Source organism: Juglans regia, chromosome 9, assembly GCF_001411555.2.
Source record: "Juglans regia cultivar Chandler chromosome 9, Walnut 2.0, whole genome shotgun sequence".
NCBI lineage: Eukaryota > Viridiplantae > Streptophyta > Magnoliopsida > Fagales > Juglandaceae > Juglans > Juglans regia.
Genome location: NC_049909.1, coordinates 7405220 through 7426646, shown reverse-complemented (window position 1 = coordinate 7426646; position 21427 = coordinate 7405220). Strand labels below are relative to the sequence as shown.

The 21427-nt window shown below is 34.9% G+C and overlaps 1 protein-coding gene across 2 annotated transcripts in view; it reads left to right on the top strand.

Moving 5' to 3' along the window:
• LOC109001242 (F-box/kelch-repeat protein At1g74510-like) overlaps positions 1–21427 on the top strand; it is a 945981-nt gene that overhangs the window by 652465 nt on the left and 272089 nt on the right. The gene's annotated exons all lie outside the window — the stretch shown is intronic.

The window sequence follows — 21427 nt, the reverse complement described above, 5'->3', positions numbered from 1 at the left end:
CATTCTCTGCATGGGCATCTAATATGCCCATCACTATCACATGTACCCATTGTGAACTCCAAGAATTTCTTAACACCTTTAGCACATTCATTGTAATTCTAACCCAATCAATCGCTAACTTGCATCCAACTCTTATCCATGCCGACTATCTTCATTACAAATAGTCACGTGTGCATCAACAAACAAGCATGTATCATATACCAATCAAGGAGTATGCCACCTTTCATTGGATAGTTGGTCCTATTTGATTCGGAATTGTAAAATCATAGTCGCCAACCTATGATCTATTATCTGTCACGTCCAACAAAGTTTTGGCAGCATCTCCCTATAGTTCTCCAAATATGCTTGTTTGGTTGTGTGTACTAACGATTAACACATCATTGCACCATCACTGAATTTGCATATCCGAATAACAAGGGATGAATCTACCAACATCATAATGTTGAACGATAACAGATATAGTTCGATAGTTGTGAGAATGATCTTACAATCCCAAACTGTCCATTGTGGACAATTCAAGAGTTATTAATCAAGCATTCATCCAGATTGATAACTCTCGAATTGGTCTAAGATTTATTTTGATGAACAAACAATGCAAGATATGATAACATGAGTCAAACAATAACAACATATTATTTATACAACAATGCAACAAAAACATAATTATTAAGTATTATTTAAAGATTTAGTAGTATTTTAATTTAAATATATCATTTTACTAATTTAGAATTAACTATTGAAGTATTATTAAATCTTAATTATTTTTATTTTAATTTAAAGATTTAGTAGTATTTTAATTAAAATACTTCATTTTATTAATTTAGAATTAATTATTTAAGTATTATTAAATCTTAACTATTTGTATTTAAATTTAAAGATTTAGTAGTATTTTAATTAAAATACTTCATTTTATTAATTTAGATATTAAGTATTTAAATATTATTAAGTCTTCAATATTTGTATTTTAATTTAAAGATTTAATATTAAGTATTTTTATTTTTATTTAGTTAAGTATTTTTAAACTATTTTTGAATAATCATTATGGACAACTATCCTTATATATTCTAATTTCTAATTGCAATTACATTGATGTATAAGTTTCCATTTGAATAAACTATGTTCGAACATAACATACCCGTTCGAACAGTAAGCCTAAACCGTTCGAACGGGTTCATTCCAGATTCTAGTCGTCTTCAACAACAGAAAACATCATTAATCACGAACTCACAGCAACACAAATAACAATATCAAGAACAAACAAACTTCCAACATTGCAAAATATCATATTCAAACCAAAATGAGAATATAAAAAGCATACCTAGGTTTTGGAAGATGAAAAGGCAAGGAGATTAGACTATATGCCAAGTACCAAATGCGAAGGATCTCCCCAAAAAACAGTAAAAATAACGAATTAATCCGAGAATAATTGAGTGAGATAAAAACTAGTAGTATTTGGGGGCTGGATTGAGGGAAAATGGTGCTGGTTCGCGAAAGAGCTCTGGTTCGTGAGAGACAGAGAGTGTTGGGAAGAGAGTGAGATTTTGAGATTCTGTCGTGTATTTATAGAACATTTCCCATTCAAACGGTTATTTACTAACCGTTCGAATGTGAAACTATGAAGCAGCAAAAATTTCCCTCCTAAAGTTTTCCGTTCAAACTAATAAATAATACGTTCGAACGATAATGGATGCATTCCCACTCTAGTTCATAAACATTCAAACTCTTATTATTAACATTTCGAACGGTTTGGTAAATGTTTAATAATATTTTTTTTACACTACCTTTAAATAAAAGAACAACATTAATATATATAGACATATTAGATGATACTATAGTTTAGTAACATAGTAATATCATATTATAATAAATAGTCGAGCATATTATATATTATAATATAGTAAAGTATATATGAATATATAATATCATATTAATTAAATAATAAATAACATATATATAGTATCAACATATTGTCTCATCTATAGTACTAGCATATATAGTGCCATCTAATTGGACTATAACTAAAATATATTACGTTAATATATTAGACTATATATAACATATATATAGTATCATATATAGTGTCATCTAATTAGATTATAACTAATATATATAGTATCATTGATATTAGACTATAATATCATATTTATTATAGTATAATAAAGTATAATACAATATATATTATTAACTATATATATCATATAAGTAGTACTATAATATATAGTACTATATAGATATTAATATACCGTTAAATATTATATATTATAATATATGTTATTTTATACATAATACACTATATATATTATTATATATAATATACTATAAGTTATTTAAGATTAACAAAAAATATCTCAAACGAGATTATATTCAATAAACATATTATGAGTATTTAGAGAAAATACATATTAATATACATTTCTTTACATGGTTTGAGTTATATAAATCAAATCAATTGTCTACCATAAACAGGACTGCTAACCAATGAATTAAAGAAGTAAAAGAAACCCCTTTATTTGTTCTCCATGAAATCCATCATTTGTAAATCTTCATTTTTTCATGTCTTCTACTTTCAACTCTTCTAAGAATTAGTCTCAACTCTTCTAAGAATTAGTCTCCTTGTAAGTATTATGTCTTTAATGAAGAAGTTGATTTTGTATATATTTTCTATATTATTGACTTCCTCATGCATATGGTCGGTTATACCGCCTGCTCTATCTGCTTTCATGCATATGGCTGGTTATACCGCCTATTATTATCATTAAACTATTATTACTTATTTATTACCTGGGATTTACCCCTTCGGTATCAGAGTCATTGGTGATTATATTGTTATATTATTATATTTTATTGTCATCTTGCTATTTTATTTTGCTATTTAACATTGAATGACATATTTTATGATGGATTATTATTATGCTCATAGCGTTGATTTTCGTAAGTTTATAATGGATCCTATATACTACTGTTAAAGGATGTGATTTTTTCATTATTTGATAACCGTTTGTTTTAATATTTAATATTAAAACATGTAAGATATTAGCATCAAATAATGAAAGAGAATAATTGGGATAACAATTAAAATAAACTGGACATTGGAATAAGCTTGATTCTACCATTCCTTATAATGAATCATGAAAATTATAGTATCCTCGTAGAACCTGATAACATCAACAACAAAAATTACAGTATAATAGATATAGAAAGAAATCTACAAGATTCGACAATTCTTAATGTTCCAAAAAACCAAATATACAAACATTCTACTTTTTCTTCTAAAGTATTATTTCTTACAAATTATACTATAAAAATTGTAGAAAAAGCCATTACTTTAAATAATGATTATGAATTGTTACAACTATTAACAAATGAAGCTATTAAATATCACAAAGAATATAAACATTCTTTCATACATATTGGATTAATACAAGTAGTTATAAAACCACTCACTAGAAGTGGATTAAATACCTCAATATTACTCTGTTTAAGATATGGAAGACACTAGATATTAATATGCCATTAATATATACTAATTATATATTTATATATATGTTCACCAAAATATTTATATATGTTATATAATATATACTAGTATATAATATATTATATACTATATTATACTACATCATATAACTTATAGTATATTATATATATAATAACATATATTATAATATATAATATTTACTATATAATAAATTATTATAATATATTAAATGATATAGTATAGTATTTAAATGTATTGAAGTAAACCATTCAAACGTATTAACTAACTGTTCGAACGGTCTTGCATATAGAAGCTGTCGCGGACAGTCATTTTCACGGATGCCAAACACTCACAAAACTTCGTTTTCTCCAACATAAACGTCCATCTCCGCCGTTTAAAGCCATCATCGCCATCGTGAATAGTACCCAGTCGAAGCCTCTTCCTCTAAGCACTGGTATATTGTTTTTCTTACCATTTTACCGTTTAAATTTAGGTTTTTGTTGGATTATTTGTTTAAATTAGGATAAAGCAATTTATCTATCAATACTCACCGCAGATTGGCTTAAATCCATTTTAGGAAGGTTTATTTAAGTCTCTTTGTATTACTTTTTTGAAAAATCCATGGAATCGAATGATTCTATGGACTTCAATGGCTGAGTCAACTCAACGTCGTCGCTGAGTTTCATTCGCATACCGTTTAAACACTAGGTAGGGCATTCGAACGGTACAAACCAAATATGTTTATTTATTAACTATTCAATCGTTGTTTTAGATGTTCGAATAGTACCCCGTTCGACCATTCTTTTATACTTTCGAACTATACGAGCCAAACAAGTTTGCATACCATTCGAACATTATTTTAGGCTTTCAAACGGTATAATTAAATGTAGTAATATTAGTGAATCTTTATTTTTATTCCATATTGTAGCTGTATTAAATCTTAACGAGAATTAATAGAGCTCCCCTGAGTAGAGGTTCCCTACCTGCTCTGTGCAGGACTGAATCTTAGGCTATTACTGTGTAGTAGTGTGTGGAAGCTATGGAGGTAAATCTTGAGAAGATGTGTGAAAAATTGTCCCTGACTGAACAGGAAGAGGATGTTGTCGTAGCGGATGAAGAGTCCCTTCATGGTGCGCTAGGTAGAAGTGAAAAATGTTTGTTGTTTAAACTATTTACTAACAAACAATTTAACAAGGAGGCGTTTAAGAGTACTATGAAGCGTCTATGGCGTCTTGGTAAGTCAATTTCAATTCGGGATGTAAGTGCTAACCGATTTATTGCGGAATTTGATAGTCCATGGGATATAGAATGTGTGTTCAGAGAAGGACCTTGAGCTTTCGATAAGCACTTAGTTCTCACAAACAAGGTTGATGGGCTGCAACAGGTACATCAGGTTACCTTCCCTGAGGCGCTCTTTTAGGTTAGCATCCATGATCTCCCGATTATGGCTAGGAATAGGAAGATGGGACACATAGTAAGGAAGGAAGTTGGTAGGGTGGTGGAGGTTGACTTGAAGAAGGATGCACTGGCTTGGGGGGAGTACCTACGTATCAGAGTTAAGTTGGATGTTACTAAGCCATTGCTACATGGTAAAAAGGTTTGTGTGGGCTCATCTAATCCCGTCTAGGTTCATTTCTCATATGAACGGCTTCCAAATTTGCCCTACGTATGTGGTACGCTTGGTCATAGTCATAAGGAGTGTAATCAGTGGAGGCCATTGATGGAAAGGTTTTCAGTCTCTGATTTTCCATATGGTCCCTGGTTATGTGCAGGGAACCTTGGTGATTATAGAGGACCTATTCACAGTAGGCAAATATACCAAGAAGGAAGTAGTGCTCTGATAGATCATGTGACAGACCAGTCTTCTGAAGAATCTTTGGGTGATCGGAAAGTAACAGGTTCTAAGGATAACGTTGGAGAGGAGGGTGTTGTGGCGCAAAGTTCGGATAACTGCCAAGATTGTGATAATTGACAGATCTCGTTACAAGAGATACACAATGAAGAGATAACTATTGGCTGATGGTTATCTGATAAGTGCTCAAATGATAAGGTGGGACTTGTAATTGATGTGGTAAGATGGAGAGTAGCATGGCAACTGATCAACATCACGATAAGATGAAACTTGTAACTGCTGCAGAAGATAAGGGCCTTGAATTTGACTCTCAACAGAAGGGTATTTGTGACAATTCAATAGTGGAGGCTACTATTGGCAATAATTCTGGCGGGAAGGAAGTTTTGAATGCAAAGGTAGAGTTGTTTTCTTCTTCTAGATTGACTCGTAAATGGAGGAGAATTTTAAGGTCTCAGGCGCACCATTCTCCTTCTAAAAGTGCCTATGGGAGGTCAAAGAGGCATCATGGTTCTGAGGATGTTTTGGAGATTGCTAGAAATCCTAAGAGACTTAAAAGTAATGCTAAATGCCATAATGGGAGTGAGGGTTCCATTTCACAGGATGCGGTGGTGGCTGGAACACAGCCCCACCAAGCTCAATGAAGATCCTTAGTTGGAATATACGAGGGCTTGGGGACCCTTGTGGTATTCATACTCTTGCTGATTTAATCAGAAGAGAAGATCCTGATGTTTTTTTTTTTTTGAAAGAAACAAAACTTAATGCTGCAAAAATGGAATTCTGGAGAGTTAGATTTTAAGTTTAATTGTTGCTTAACTGTTGATGCTGCTGGTAGAAGTGGGGGCCTTGCAATGTTATGAAAGCAAGATGTGCCATTGTCCATTCTGAGTTACTCAGCATCACATATTGATGTTGTTGTAACGGAAATGTCACGAACCTAGTACTTGACAGGTCTATATGGTCAACCTGACACTGCAAGAAGAATGGAAACTTGGAATCTGTTAAGAAGTTTGAAGAGGTACCCTGAGGAGGCTTGGCTTGTGTTTGGGGACTTCAATGAGATTTTAACAATACAGGAGAAATAGGGGGGAAGAGATCGACCACAATAGCAAATGGTTGATTTCCAACAAATGCTTCTTTATTACGCCCAAAGAATAACGCGGTAGTTGTAGTACAGCTTTGGGGTGTCGATTCCACAGAGAGACAAATTAAAAGAATAGTAGAAAGAACAAAGAACTAAAGAAAAATTGTAACACCCCGTATTTTAGTATATTTTTAATTGAAAGATTATTTGTTATTAATTTAAAATTTTATTTCTCTTATTTTAAAATTGATTGGATTTTTAGTGGGTTTATTTTTATGTTTTTAATTTTTGTGAAAATTATTCTGAAGTGCTATCTTATAATTGATTATTGTAATACATTTAAATTTTTTTTCATATTAAATTAGCTTATTATTGGGTTTAATTATTTATTTTCATTTTAATCACTGTGTTTGAATTATTTTATTTCACTTGCTGTTTTAAAATCGTTTCCATTGGATCATTTTTGTGACCTAAGATGTGAGGATTGGACCTCATTTCTTTCCCTAAATTTTCTTTTTCCTCTTTTCTTTTTCCTTACTTTTTCTTTTCTTCCTTTCTTTTCTTTCTTTTCTTTTTTTCTTCTTCTGGTTCCCTCCCGCGTGCAATGCCAGCCCCTCCCTCTCTCCGTCCGATTCTTCCTTCGCCCCCAGTGCCGTCGTGCACCGGCGGTGGTCGACACCGCCCAGCTCCCTAGCTTCCCCAGCCGCCGACGATGCCACCCCTCCATTTCCAGCCCCAGCCGGGCCGCCGTTAGCCACCACGAGCCCTTTGAAACCGCGGCATTCCTTGCGCCGCCGTCACGCCATCTCCGGCCACCATCTCTTCACCACATCATCCTTGACCTCCTAGCAACCCATTGGACCCAACCCCACCTCCGATCTGTCACCGGTGAAGCCCCACCATCAATATTTCCGTTTTGGGTGTTTTTGCACTTCAACCGCCTATTGCGCCGCCACACACGGCCAACCACCACCACTACTAACTTCACCGACATCCCTAACCCCCACCCTATCAATCTCAGATCTTCCTTTACACCCGTTCAAAAGTGAGTTTTTGAGACCCATGGCCACAGTGCATTTGGTACTGTTTTGTTGCTACGTTGCCGCTTCTAGCACCTCCGTGATCTTTCAAAAATTATATTATAGCATTGTAAGTATTTTTCCCAAAGAACTTTTGAGATTTAAATGTATTTCTACGCTAATTCATATTTACTGTGAATTTATTGGTTGTGCCGGACTGAGTCCGAGGAGTAAGGGAATCGGTTGGATTGGATGATGGAGTTGTTTGTGTGAGATTGGTTTATGCTATTAAATTTGTTGGCTGATTTGGATTTAAATATTGGTGTTTTGAGTTTGACGTTGGTCATGACGAATATTGGTGATTTTTAGAAGGTGATGATATTTTTTTGGATTATTGGTTTGGTGTTTTGGAAATGTTTAGAAGGGTTTGTTGGGGCCTTTTAACATCTAGAAGTGTTGAGATATTTTTTTTCCTGTTGTGGAGTTGTGAACGGAGAGGGAGTAGTGTGTAGTGTCGTCCTGGTTAAATTGTTGACGATTGCTTGGGAGTATGATCTGCTAAAATAAGTGTGAGTTAGTGATAATCGGAGTTGACATTGGTTTTGATGCTTGTATTGGACAATACTGAGATTGGTATAGAATATTTTTGGGTCGAAGTGTGGGCTGTCCAGATTGTTATTTGGTTGTTTGAGTTGGATTAAACTTGCTAAATTATGGTCTAGAAATTGGGTCTTAAGTTGTCTAAGACCAATTTTGTGTTGTTGGACTTTAATATTTAGTTTATATTATTTGAGACTGAGGTTGATTTTTCTGAAAAACTTTGCATATTTTTGTGGTGAAATGAGAACTTGGGAAAAACAAAACCAACCTCGGTCGTTTATTTGCATACTCATGAAATCTGTACGAAAAAAAAAAAATATGTTCTAACATGTATTGTGTAGACATGAGCTAAATTCTGTCATGTGGTTTCTGAAATCTAAAAAAATGAGCGATATTGAGAATATGAAAAGTTGTGCATTTATTTGAAAAGATGTTCTGGCTTTTGTGTTCAGTGTGTGTAAACTGTCTGATTTTGTTTTGATACTCTGTATTATTTTGATATAACATCTGAAAACCTTTGGCATGGTATACTGGCTTTCGTATCTGGACTCTATCTCTGCTTTGCTCTGCTCTGTTTGGGTTGGTACCAACTTCTCTGTCTCTGAGTGCACCCACTTTGGAAACAAAGTGGTTTTATAGTGGTCTTTCCTGTGTGCACACTTGGGGCTCCGAGAAGAATAAAGGAAAGATTTCACCTCTGTCTCTGCCTGATTTGGCCACCGGGGTTAGCACAACCCTACCACGGGGGTGAAACATGGTCTCTGCTCTGTTTGATGCTCTGTTTGGATCTGATGATGATACTCAGTTTATGTTATGCCAAAGTATTATGAGTTTTACTTGTCTTAAAACCATCGCTTTGTTACTTTTGAAAGTATGTTATGTTCTGCATGATAACTCTGAAAAATATTTTGTTCTGCATACTATACTTTGTAAATACTCATGTTTGCAAGCTAGCATATGACTTCTGCTTACTGAGTTGTTGATAACTCACCCCCTATCATTATAATATTTTTCAGATGATGTAGAGAGTCCAAATGAGGACCTGGATTAGATTGGTGAATGTGTTTAAGCTGAGGAGATGTTGTTAGAAGAAGGACTTCTGATTCTGATGTTCTTAGTTATAATGTCTTTGAGTTTTATTTATATCTTGGGTTTCAGTAAGATTTATGAAATTATTGGTTGGGTTATTATGACTACCGGGAGATTTCGGACTCCTTAATTTATTTTAGCTGCATTAATGACTTTGTGGAGTTTTCAATGTGGTTATTTAGAACACTTGATATTGAGTTTTGCTATTAAAGATTTAAGTTTTATTTTAGTTGTGTTGGAAAATAAGTTCTTAAGAGACAAGTAGTAAGTCTCCAGACCAACCGGGTTTGGGGCGTTACAAAAATATTAAGTGATTAATGGATGACAAAGATTCATTTTAAATGTAAATTAAAATGAAGCAAAGTGACTAACGGAAAAATTACTCAAGTTTGACAAACAGTAAAGCATCGGGAATCCCTTGCACAAATCTGGTATTTTAATTATTCTTAATTCATTGAATAACTCAATTGGGAACTCAATTCTCAAAATTCTCAATTGGAAGGTATAGATTTATAAACCATGATTAAACGAAATGTAACCCTATGAAAAATCATTCACCACTTTTAAAATACATAAATTATTATCACTATTGAGAAAATCCAATGACAACAATATACTCAGAAAGCGATATTGCAGTAAAGGATTAAATCAATATAGATAAATAATTGATCCAAACATAATCAAAGAGCTAATCCATTCAATAGAAAAAGCATGACTGAATCCATAAACAGAATAAGTTCTATGATTATTCGGAGAAGAAAACATCAACACTGAATTGAGAATGATAAAACAAAAGAGTTCTAGTAATTGAAAATCAGATACATAAATAAAAAATAAATTAAAAATACCATCTAATGTGCAAGTTCATCCATAGCCCTACTTAGAATTTAGTTACCCATAAATATAATGGACAACAAAAATCTCAAGAGAAAAAATAGAGCAAACGGTGGCCATGAAAATTAATTTTAGATCTTCCTCCTTCAAACTGAGCCATCTCCCATCTTCTGAACTCCCCAATTTCGTGCTAATGATATGCTTAAATAGGGTAGGAAAGAAACTCTAATGTCTTTATACTCCCACACACAAAATCGCTTAAATTTAAGGACTCAACTTGGCAGCCATGTATGTACTTTAGGAGTTTGAATTTAGAAATATTTATTAGGGACAACTTTCTAGCCCTTTAAGGTAGCTTTCTAATGCAACAAGAATTTCATCAATCCGATATTTGAACGGAAAGTTATGATTAAAATACTAAAGTATGTCCATGATATCTCCTAGCACATTTTGGACTCTGATCCAAATTACTCTCAAACCCCATCATTATCCTTATTTGAAGAGTCCTACACTCTTTGAAAGTTCTTAAGTTGTTCCAACATCTTACCCACTTGAAAGTCCATCAAATTTGAATAGGTTTGGACTTGCTCTTTTATAGACGTTGAAATTAAACATAAAAATCTGCTCATGAGTATTCCAAAGTAAATAGAAACTCAATTCAAGAATACACATTAATTCCAATGATTTATATTAACATTTTAGCATTTTAGTCCAATAATAGGGTATTTAGAGTGCACTTTCGTACAGTCATCACACCCTCCAACTTGCTTATTACTAGTCCCTTGCAATTTCTATGCTAAAGAGATGAAAGAGATGAGAATCACTAAAATAGGCTACCAATTCACATTTTCCAGATTCACATATCAAAACCAAACTAAAGAATCCAATAACCCATCAAGATCAATCCACTTATAGCAATTCACAGAGTGTGTGTGTGTTCTCCAAGCTATAACCATCTTACCACTAACCTTGACACATGCAGCATCAAGAACGTATCAAGCAAAAGGTTCAACTCCATAACTCACGGGTATAATAGTGTTTCGTGTAAGGGCTCTCTCAATGAAGTTGACAACTGGTGTACACACAATCACATAGAGATTTTGGTAATTATAGACAAACAACAAACAAGCATTGATCTTATGATAAGAACACTAACAAATGAGAATTCAACCATTCTTTCCAAAAGTTTACTTAAGATCAGAATGGTCAACAGAAAAAGGTTGTAACGTGGCTTAGGTTCGGGGCTATATGAAAAAAATGGTTCAAAAACTTCCAAGTACATACAAAGGGAATCTTATTAAATATCTCAGTAGACCACACTTCTCACTTGATGTACTCTCCAACTTTTCAGATCATCGAATAATACCTCTTCTTCTTTTTCTTTTCTTTTTTCATTTTTTTAATAATTTGGTGAACAATTATGTCTCCCTGGTATTTTGTTATTTCTACCCAGCCTTGGTATTTTTGCCTTTGAAGCTCATCACTTGAATACTTTGTAACTCATGTTCTTCCCTTTTCTCTCTCTCATTTTCTTTTTTTTATTCCGTGCAAAAAAATAAGAATTCCACATCTAGTACACACTTGGAAGTAATAAGGATAGGAAAAATTAGTGTGTAAGCTATACTCCAATGTGGAGAGGCATGCATGTGGGCATATGAAAAGAAAATGTTACATGTGTTTATTGGCTCAAAGTTTGCTACTAGGTGTGTATGATGGAAAGGGTTAGCTTGAAAGGCTCAAACGTTGATCCTAAGTTGACCTTCGTCATATCTTAAGTATATCCACCATCTTACCACAAACCATGTAATGATATTCTCAAAAGAAATGTCCAATTCAACATATCAATGAATGCTTATCACATCTTATAGCATTTGTAGGCTCTCAATCCTCTCCAAAACTCACATTAATACTTAAGCAAAATAGTTCTCTAGCTACATGTGTCAAACCACCATCTAACCACAAAGCTTGGATGAGTGCATTAAAGGTTCTGTGAATACTTTAGCAAAAAATGATTATGGATGGTTTGGTGAATTCACGAAGATGATTATGAATGAGAATGAGTATAATTGTAACGACCCGACCCTATATTTTTTTAGGGATAAAATTTGAATAATTTTATTAAGGCTCTATTAGTATTATTATTATTATGATTATTATTATTATTATTATTATTATTATTATTATTATTATTATTATTATTATTATTATTATTATTATTATTATTAGTTTTACTATTATTATTTCTGTCCAGCCCTTGAATCCTCTTGATAATACAACTCCTCTTGCCGGATTTTTTTCTTCTATTTTGAATTTCAAACAATCTACTCACATGCACATACACATGCACGTCTATTCCTTTATTTTTTTATCTAGGGTTTTCTTTAGGTTCTCAAACAATTATACATATACACGTTTCACTCACCAAAGAATGCAAGCCGCAATGCCCCATCGTGAGTCCTCCTCTCACGCATCAAACGTACGCATGCACGGCTCCTTTCTTTTCCTCCGCTTGCACGACACTGTATTTATTTATACACTCACGCACACAGAGCACTTGCCACAAACCTCCTCCCCTCAAACCGCAGCACAAGTCCGAGAAGACAAGCTCCACCATCTCCCTCAAGCTCGTCCAGCAGACCACCTCTCCCTCCACCGTAAATCCCACTGCCGCGTTGGTTCACTTTTCCTCCACACACAACCACTGTACGCCACCGGGAAACCGCAGCACCACCTTGCCGAAGCCAAGCAAACCACGTCGCAGCCCCTCCCTCTGGCCACCTCGTTGCCCAGTAGCCGAACCACCGCACGGACCGCCCTCGAAAAAGCCATAAACCCGCTGCCATCCTCCCCTGTTTTAGCCCTCAAAAACAGAGCACTGAGCTCTTCGACCGTAAGCCACAGCCCGGCCACCCTCAGCCACAGAAACCGCCGACCAGCACAACCCAGTGGCACCCACTCCGTCCCGGTAAGCCACGACCGTCGTCGTCCCTCTCTTTCTCTCGGTTTGTTTGCGGCTTGTTTGAGCTCCCGCTCTCTTCCTCTCGGCGTCAACTCCCACTCTCCTCCTCTCGGCGTCATACCACCACTGCCCAGAGAACCCAGTCGCGTCTCCGGTCCTTCCCCAGCCACCCAGAGCCGCCGCGCATCAGCTTCCTCTCTCGGTGAGCATCGCACCCTACCCGATTGCATGCATTTCCTTTCACGCGTAAACCGGATCATGCAACCCGTAAACCATTCTTTTCTTTAGGTTAGTTATATTACAAAAATGCCCCTCTATTTTATTTTCCCAAAATACCCATGTACAGTATGTTATTTTCCAAAAATATCCTTGCTTATTTAAGACTAGCGGGTAAGGCTATTTTAGTGTCGGGAACTGTTTAGGTTTAGAAAATATAGACTATTTTAGTAGTTAGGTTTTTAAATAGAATCACTTGTTTAATTAGAAATTTATGCAAAATACGTGTTTATTTTTATAGGCGACCGATTTCGTGCCAAAAAAAATAGTGGATTAGCATTGCAAGGTAAGTAGCATGATCATATCCTTACGCTTATGTACAGTGAGCTGTTTGTCTTTTTATAAAAGATATTATGCATGTATGCCCTTTATTGGAAACCCCTTTTTACGTACCCAAAACATGATAAAATTATGAAAAAGTCATGATTTTATGTGAAAGATTATTCATGAAATTATTTATGAAATGCGTGATTTTATGTGAAAATTATTCATAAAATTATTTATAAAATGCATGATTTTATGTGAAGATTATTCATAAAATTATTTATAAAATGCATGATTTTATGTGAAAGATTATTCATAAAATTATTTATGAAATGCATGATTTTATGTGAAGATTATTCATAAAATTATTTATAAAAGAAAAATCATGATTTTATGCAATGAAACACGTATCACGACATTTATGAAAGAATGCGATTTCGTTTGAAATCTATGATACGATATGACAAGTATGTATGTGATTTCTTTTGAAATCTATGAAATATGCAAGTATGATTTGATAAAATATGTAACGGCCTATGTTATGATATGAAAACGGTACCTATGTTATGGGCATATTGCATTGCCAGGTCGTGCATGCTGGTAGTGCACCCAGTATTGTCTTCCTTATGTATGGATTCCACAACCCGCGGCCACGGGCGGAATCGAATCTTTTTAGATTCGCTAACCCTAACTCACGGGGGTCAACAGTGGGTAACGGCCTATGATAAGTGAAAGATAAGTTAATGTTCATGCTCATGTTATTTATGCATGTATTTATGAATATGCACGCTTTTCAAGACACCTTATGTTTATTATGTTTACTGTATGATGTGTTGCTTATTGAGTATTCGACTCATTTTAGTTTGTTTTCATGTTTTTAAACCCCCCAGGTGATGACATTTATGAAGATGAGACTGCAGGACAGGACTTGACTCCGGGAGGCAAGGCTGAGGCCTAGACAGATTTTGCTATGATTATTTCTATGGTTTAAATAAATTATTTTGATAAGCACATAAGACTTCTGTATTTTTTTTAATAAATGCTTCCGCAGACTTTATTTTGAATTTTCAGTATTTATTGAAATTTGTTATTTTATGGAATTCTTTCGTATCTGGCGCGTTGTTAAAAAGGAAAAGCTTTTTATATTTAAGTTTAGTAGTAGCACACTGGCTCCTCGAAAATTCTAAAATGTCTTTTCGGGAACGGGGTGTTACAATACATGTGAAAAGTGTAACAGCCCGCTAGAAATTCATTGGTGGAATTTCTATTGACTTTAGGATTCTTTTGAAAAACCCATAAGTTTTTACGAATCGACCAATCGCTCAGGTTTTAGTCTGTCGTCATAATCAGTGTTATCACTCACTATGATGCTAGATTTGTGAGTTTAATTATTTGAGATAGTTAGAAGTGTCAAAATACGTTATGGTCTGCGCCATTAGACTCAGTGGATTATTTAGGATTTTATGGCGCAATAACCATTTTTCATAATTCCGGACGAAACGTCTGTTGGAAATTGTGAAATTATTTTTAGGGGCACTTTGGGACTGAATTTCGGTAAACGATTTTCACTGTAGGTTAATATGAATATTTAGAATTTTTCAGTACTAAGTTTATTATGCATTTTTTTGGAGTGAATAGTAACCACAATAAGCGCACCCAGTGCAGTGTTTTCAAACTCACAGTGTGAAATGTCCAAATTAGGTTGGAGGAGTTTTATTTGGAAACTTGGCAATATCTTAGCCACACATACTAAATAATATTAGAGACTCGGTACAAAAAGGAACCATTAGATGGATTTGTGAAGGAAGTCAAGGTGTGAGATCATGTCACCTAAGCAAAGCTTTGTTTCATCTGATCAACTAAATTGTGCCAGACCAAAGAGGATTTCAACCCTAGCAAAACCCTAAATGGTTGGAATCCAATTGAAACCCCAAAAGCTGGGTTGAAACCAAAACCCTAAATGGTTTTCCCAAACCCTAAAGTTGGCCTCCAAACCCTTTTTAATCCGATTTCTAGCATTGTGTTTAATCACTTGGTTAAATCACTTCCACATGCTATTAATTAATCAAATCCTTGTTATTACATCATTATCCAACCTTTTAAACCTTCAAAATTTGATTGGGCCAAGAAAAATTAAGTTTGGGCTTGACAGCATCTCAAACCCTAACCAAACCCCCTTTAAACCCCAAATTGAAGCCCACTTGGTGGGGCCCACCAAGGCCCACGAAATTGGCCACCTTGGCAAAGCTTCTTGGAGAAGTTTCCTCCCCCACATGGCAGACCACCCACTGCCATTGGCTGCACCCAATAGTGCCTTGATGTGAAGGAGAAATCCACTCCATCAACCTCCATCTTTCACAGCTGCTGCAGGCAGTCTTTGCCCCTCACTATTCTCCACTTTACGTCACATAGCCACCTCCAATCAAGGGTCATTCCAGCCCACAACTTTCCCCTCCAGGAGTCTATAGTCGTGCAAGGCACTTTTCATTCCATTTTATCACTTCTTTCCCCCGTTCTTACAGAGAAACCCAAAAGAGCTCTCTCGGGCAGATTTCTGGGTCTTGTTGCGTGGCCATTTTTGATTCTTTGTAAGTATTATCTCACAATGACTCCTTCATAAAAGTTTCTGGTATTTGATTCTAGTTTCTGTGGATATCTTATTAGTCTCATTCCATGCTCATTTCATTGGTCAAAAGTATTTTTAACCATGGAAAGGTCATTCCGGGCGTGAAACTGGAGAGTATGTTATGTTTTGGAAGTTTTGACCAAGCTAATGGACATATCTTGGTCCGAAAATTTATGGAGTGTTGTTAACATGTTTTTATGAATGTTCATTTCAGTTTTGTTGCAGGAATAAAGCTTTTGATGTTAGATTTTCTCAGAGTTAGAAACTTGAAAACTGGAAGTGGAAAAACAGTTTCTGTTTTGTGAAAGTTGGAATATTTCTTGGTTTGATCTTATTCCAAAGGCTTTGATATTTTTATATGATGATCCTAAGCCTCTTATATACATGTTAGGATGTTATTTCAAAGATATTTAGTATTTTGTTTAAATATATGATTTTCTATGCAAGAGGATTTCGGTTAGGCCTAAAATTTGATGTTTGTGAGTTAGATCCGTGTTTTCTTAACTTTTAGCCATGTGATTTTACGTTTGATGGTTGGATCTTCTTTAGGACACATTTTTAAACCATGTGATGTGTTAGTTTGAAGATCACATGTCTTTAAGCCATGAATCAAGATATTGATCAAAGTTAGTTGGGAAAAACAGTTTATGTTTTGGACTAAGTTTAAAACCAAAAACTCTAAGTATTGTTTTGTGATTTTTGGTGAGTTTGGTTTGATGATTTAAAGCATGTTTGATCTTAGGATGATGTTATGAATATGTTAGAAGTAAGATTTGATTTTTTGGAATTCTTGGAGATGTTTTTATTAAGGTCAAAACTTGTGATTTAAGGTTTACTTTTTGTTAAAAAGTTTGGGTCGTTTGATGTTGATGATTAGCTTTTCTTAATGGATATTTTAAGTGTATTTTTAAACTTAGGATAGGAAGATCCTTGTTACAAAATTTTGGTTTAATCATGGGTTTTGAATATGGAAGAAATTGCAACCAAAATCAAGAGAAATGGTCTATGTAAGTTTTGGCCATAGTGAGTTTTTCATAGTTGTGATTGGTTTTAAATTTTTATGAGTTGATATTTGAGTTTGGGACAAAATTTACATGAGGAATATAAATTTTGGTAATTTTTAGAATTAGGATGTCAAATCCTTAAGTTAGGGGTAAAATGGTCATTTGCCCACATGTAGAGGATAAAATGGTAATTTTACTCTATGTTGTCTTTTTTCATATTTCTAATTGTTAGTAATTAATTTCTAACTTTTAGAATACTCTCTTACAGTTCCTCTTGTTTCGCGCTTTATTCTAGTAGAACACGACGATCGAGGTAAGTTAACTTTTAACTTACTATCAGTTTAATGTGTATGAGTGATAAGTAAGGAAATTAAATTGTATGTATGCATGTTATCATATGTGCCATGCCACGTCATTACATATTTATCTGTTACACAGAATTTATTCTGTCATGAATTATTCATCTGTTACACAAGATATTATGTCACGTATTGCTATACATTGCAAGTATGTTATGTTAAGTATGCCATCTGTTACGTGTATTTCATGTCCCGTAATATTCAATGTCACATGTTACGCCATGTTAAGAAATGTTGTCTGTTACATGGTATGCTATGTTACGAAATGTTGCCTGTTACATGTATGCCATGTTATGAAATATTGTCTGTTACATTTATGTTTCAAAGTATGTCATGTATGTCGTCTTATGTTCATGTCACGTTACGCTACGTCAAGACTTATGTCTTTTATGTCACGTTTATGTCATGTTCATGTTACGTCACGTTACGAAATGTCATGTCTGCCAGTTAAGTTATTCATGTCAATCACGACCCTAAGTGCTAGGATGGGATAATATCCTAGTGTAACTCCTTTGTTCACTCTGGAGTGTCTAAATAGGTGTGAAATTCCCTGGGTTGAAGAAGTACAGTCAACAGGTTGCGAATGGGGCCTAATTAGCTGGTCACTGGAGCGCGCCAGGCACTAACGCCGATGGTGCCACACATTATGTTACGTGTGTCCACAGCAAGTGTGGCACAAACAAATAAGTCATGGGACCACAACAACTGTGGAGCATACACTACGTGAGACACAGCAATTGTGACACGTAGAATACGTGGGGCCACAACAACTATGGAGTACGTATTAACGCACTCACAGCTGGTATAGAAACCTGTGATGTGATGCGGTAATCTGCAGGGACACACGGCTCAATGGGACCTGTGTAGCACCCATATGGTCACTTTAATGATTAAGTCTATTGAATAAGATTTCAAGTTCATGTATTTCACGTTCAAGCCATGTTTCAAGTTCACGTTATGTTATGTTCAAGTTTACGTTCACGCAATCATGGTAATCCCATGAGACAAGAATATGTCTCAAGTCCATGTTATGTTATGTTCACGCTTACATTATGTTCCAAGTTCACATTTATGTTATGTCATGCTCAAATTCATGTTCAAATTATGCATGTTCACGTTCATGTTATGTTTCAAGTCCATGTTATATTTTAAGTTCAAGTCCATGATATGTTTCAAGTCCATGATATGTTTCAAGTCACGTACATGCTAAGCTTCAGTTTTAGTTTAAGTTATGCCAGTTATGTTATGTTGTATGTCAAGTTATGCTATGATTACTTATGATTTGATTATACATTCATGCTTTTACTGCCATGCATGCATCATTAACCTATGTGGAAGTTTTCTATTAACTTGCTGAGATTTGTAATCAAATCTCACTATGGTAGTCCCAACTACCATTCCCTCCGAATGGTAGATTTTGTTATAGGATCTGAAGGAGAACCAAGAATCGACCGACTGGAAACGATCGACTAAGCGACGGTGCGACGTAGATGGTAGTACAGTAGTTACCTCAAATTACTACTTGTATTTGTGGAGTTCAATCTCCATCACTCTTTTGATCACAACCATATGAACTATTGTTGTGATCTTAGTTATTTAACATGTCATTAAGTATGAAGTATATTTTAAGTATTTGGGATATTTCAATTTGGTGCATAGTATTGCTAAAGAAAGAATGAAATTTATTATCCGCTGCGAATATTGCATAATGCTAGATGCATGTTAGGAATATTGCATCTTATATGTCATGAACGGGGGCAAGTAACCTTGGGTTGCATGTCCCGACGCTTCAGATGTCCGTCCGATCTCAAGCGGAATCTGGGGGTGTCACAAAAGGATGCACGTGTGATGCAAAATTAAAAAAATTTGACACATGAAAATATGTCACTTGACACATGAAAATATGCCACAGAGTTTCAACAAGCATTTTAAATACTGAATTTCCACCACCACCCCCTAACTTAAATGAAACATTGTCCTCAATGTTTAAGAATCAAATTTGAATGGGGAGTAATTAAAAATGGTAGAATACACCTGATAAGTGACGTGGATAGCTCGCTAAGCAGCAAAGATGGTAACCTGAATTGACAAAATGAAACTAACCTGCAAAAAAAAAAAAAAAAAGAAAGAAAATAAGAGAAAACAAAAACAAAACAAAACAAACGAAACAAATAAAGAAAAACATACCTGCGTAGTGTGGTTAAGGTTGATAGACCGGATCCACAAGTGGAATCTCTTCCACTTCCGAAACTTGCCTATCAATTAATACTTTAAGGCGTTGACCATTTACTTTAAAAATCCGACCATCCTTAGAATTTTCTATTTCTACCACCCCATTTGCAAAAACATTCTTCATTACAAAAGGATCAGTTCAACTAGACCTAAGTTTTCTTGGGTGCTTATGGAGTCTAGAATCATATAAGAACACTAGGTCATTAGGCTTAAATGTCTTCCTACCAATATTTTTATCATGAAACGCTTTTGTTTTAGCCTTATAGATTTTAGAGTTCCATAAGCATCATTTCTCAACTCCTCCAACTCGATCAACTGAAATTTCCTATGCTTACCAACATTCAATTTCGAAGAAATACTAATAGGACAAGTATCACCTTGGCTGAGAAATGCATGCTTAAGACCTGAGGGCAGTGGCTTCAATTCCAATTTGGGACTATCCATGCATGAAGGAATCTGCTTTTCCTTTTCCTTAGACACCTCCTCTAATTTCGATTGCCAAATATGTGGGTCATAATCCTGAGGTTCATCAAAAACAGCACAAATATCAACAACATCAGATGAATCATTCATAGTATCAAACTCAAAATTAATAAGAAAATATTCAGGGGAATCAGAATCATGAGTTGTGTGAACTCCCTTGTCTATGAGTGTGCCAATCATGTATGTTTGGTGGCACTCATCATCCTCCTTGGACTGATTATTGATGTGGAAAATGTTGACCTCCATGGTCATGTTTCCAAAAGATAGTTTCATCAGTCCATTCCTGCAGTTTATAAGTGCATTAGCCGTAGCAAGGAAATGTCTACCTGATATGAGAGGAATTTTAGACTCAGAGTCAACAACCGACTGAGTATCCAAAATTAAAAAATCAACAGGGTAGTAAAACTTGTCAATTTAGATCAAAACATCCTCAACTATCCCTCTTGGTTTCTTAGCTGAACAGTCAGCTAATTAAAACACAACAGAAGTAGGCTTAATTTCACCCAAACCAAGCTGCAAATAAACAGAATAAGGCATCAAATTTACACTAGCTCCTAAATCTAGCAACAGTTGCCCAAACTCATGATTCTCAATATTACATACAATGGTTGGACAACCAGAATCCTTGTACTTAGAAGGAATTTGCTGCTCAATTAGAGCACTAACTTGCTCTGTCAGAAATGTTGTCTTCTTCACATGGTGCTTCCTGTTAACTGTACACAAATCTTTGAGAACGTTTACATAAGTAGGAACTTGTTTAATAACATGCAAAAGAGGAAGATTGATCTTTACCTGTCTGAGGTTCTCCAATATTTCATTGCTAGAATCCAAAGTTCGCATACCAGATTTTTAAGCTTGAGAAAATGGTATCTTAACTGGGCTCTTTATTACCTCGGCTTCTTTGGGCAACTCAGCACTATCCTTGCTTTCTTCCTCTTCAACATTCTTTGGCTTATCAGTTGTTGGGATGTGTGAGGATTTACCACTTCGTGTCACAATGGCATTGAACTCCTTCAAATTTCCTTGAGCCATATGTTGACCTTGGGGTATGGATTGAGCTTGAGAAAGGAACTTGCCATGCTCATTCACACTCAAGGAGCTCATCAACTTGGATACTTGGCTCTTTATCTTCTTGTTTTCTTCAACAACTTGCATAATCAAATATTTAAACTTTTGATTAGTTTTACCCTGTGCCTCAATAAAAGCATGCAAGGTGTCTTCTAAATGACTCCTAGAAGATGAAGGTGCATGATATGGTGCAAGATATGATC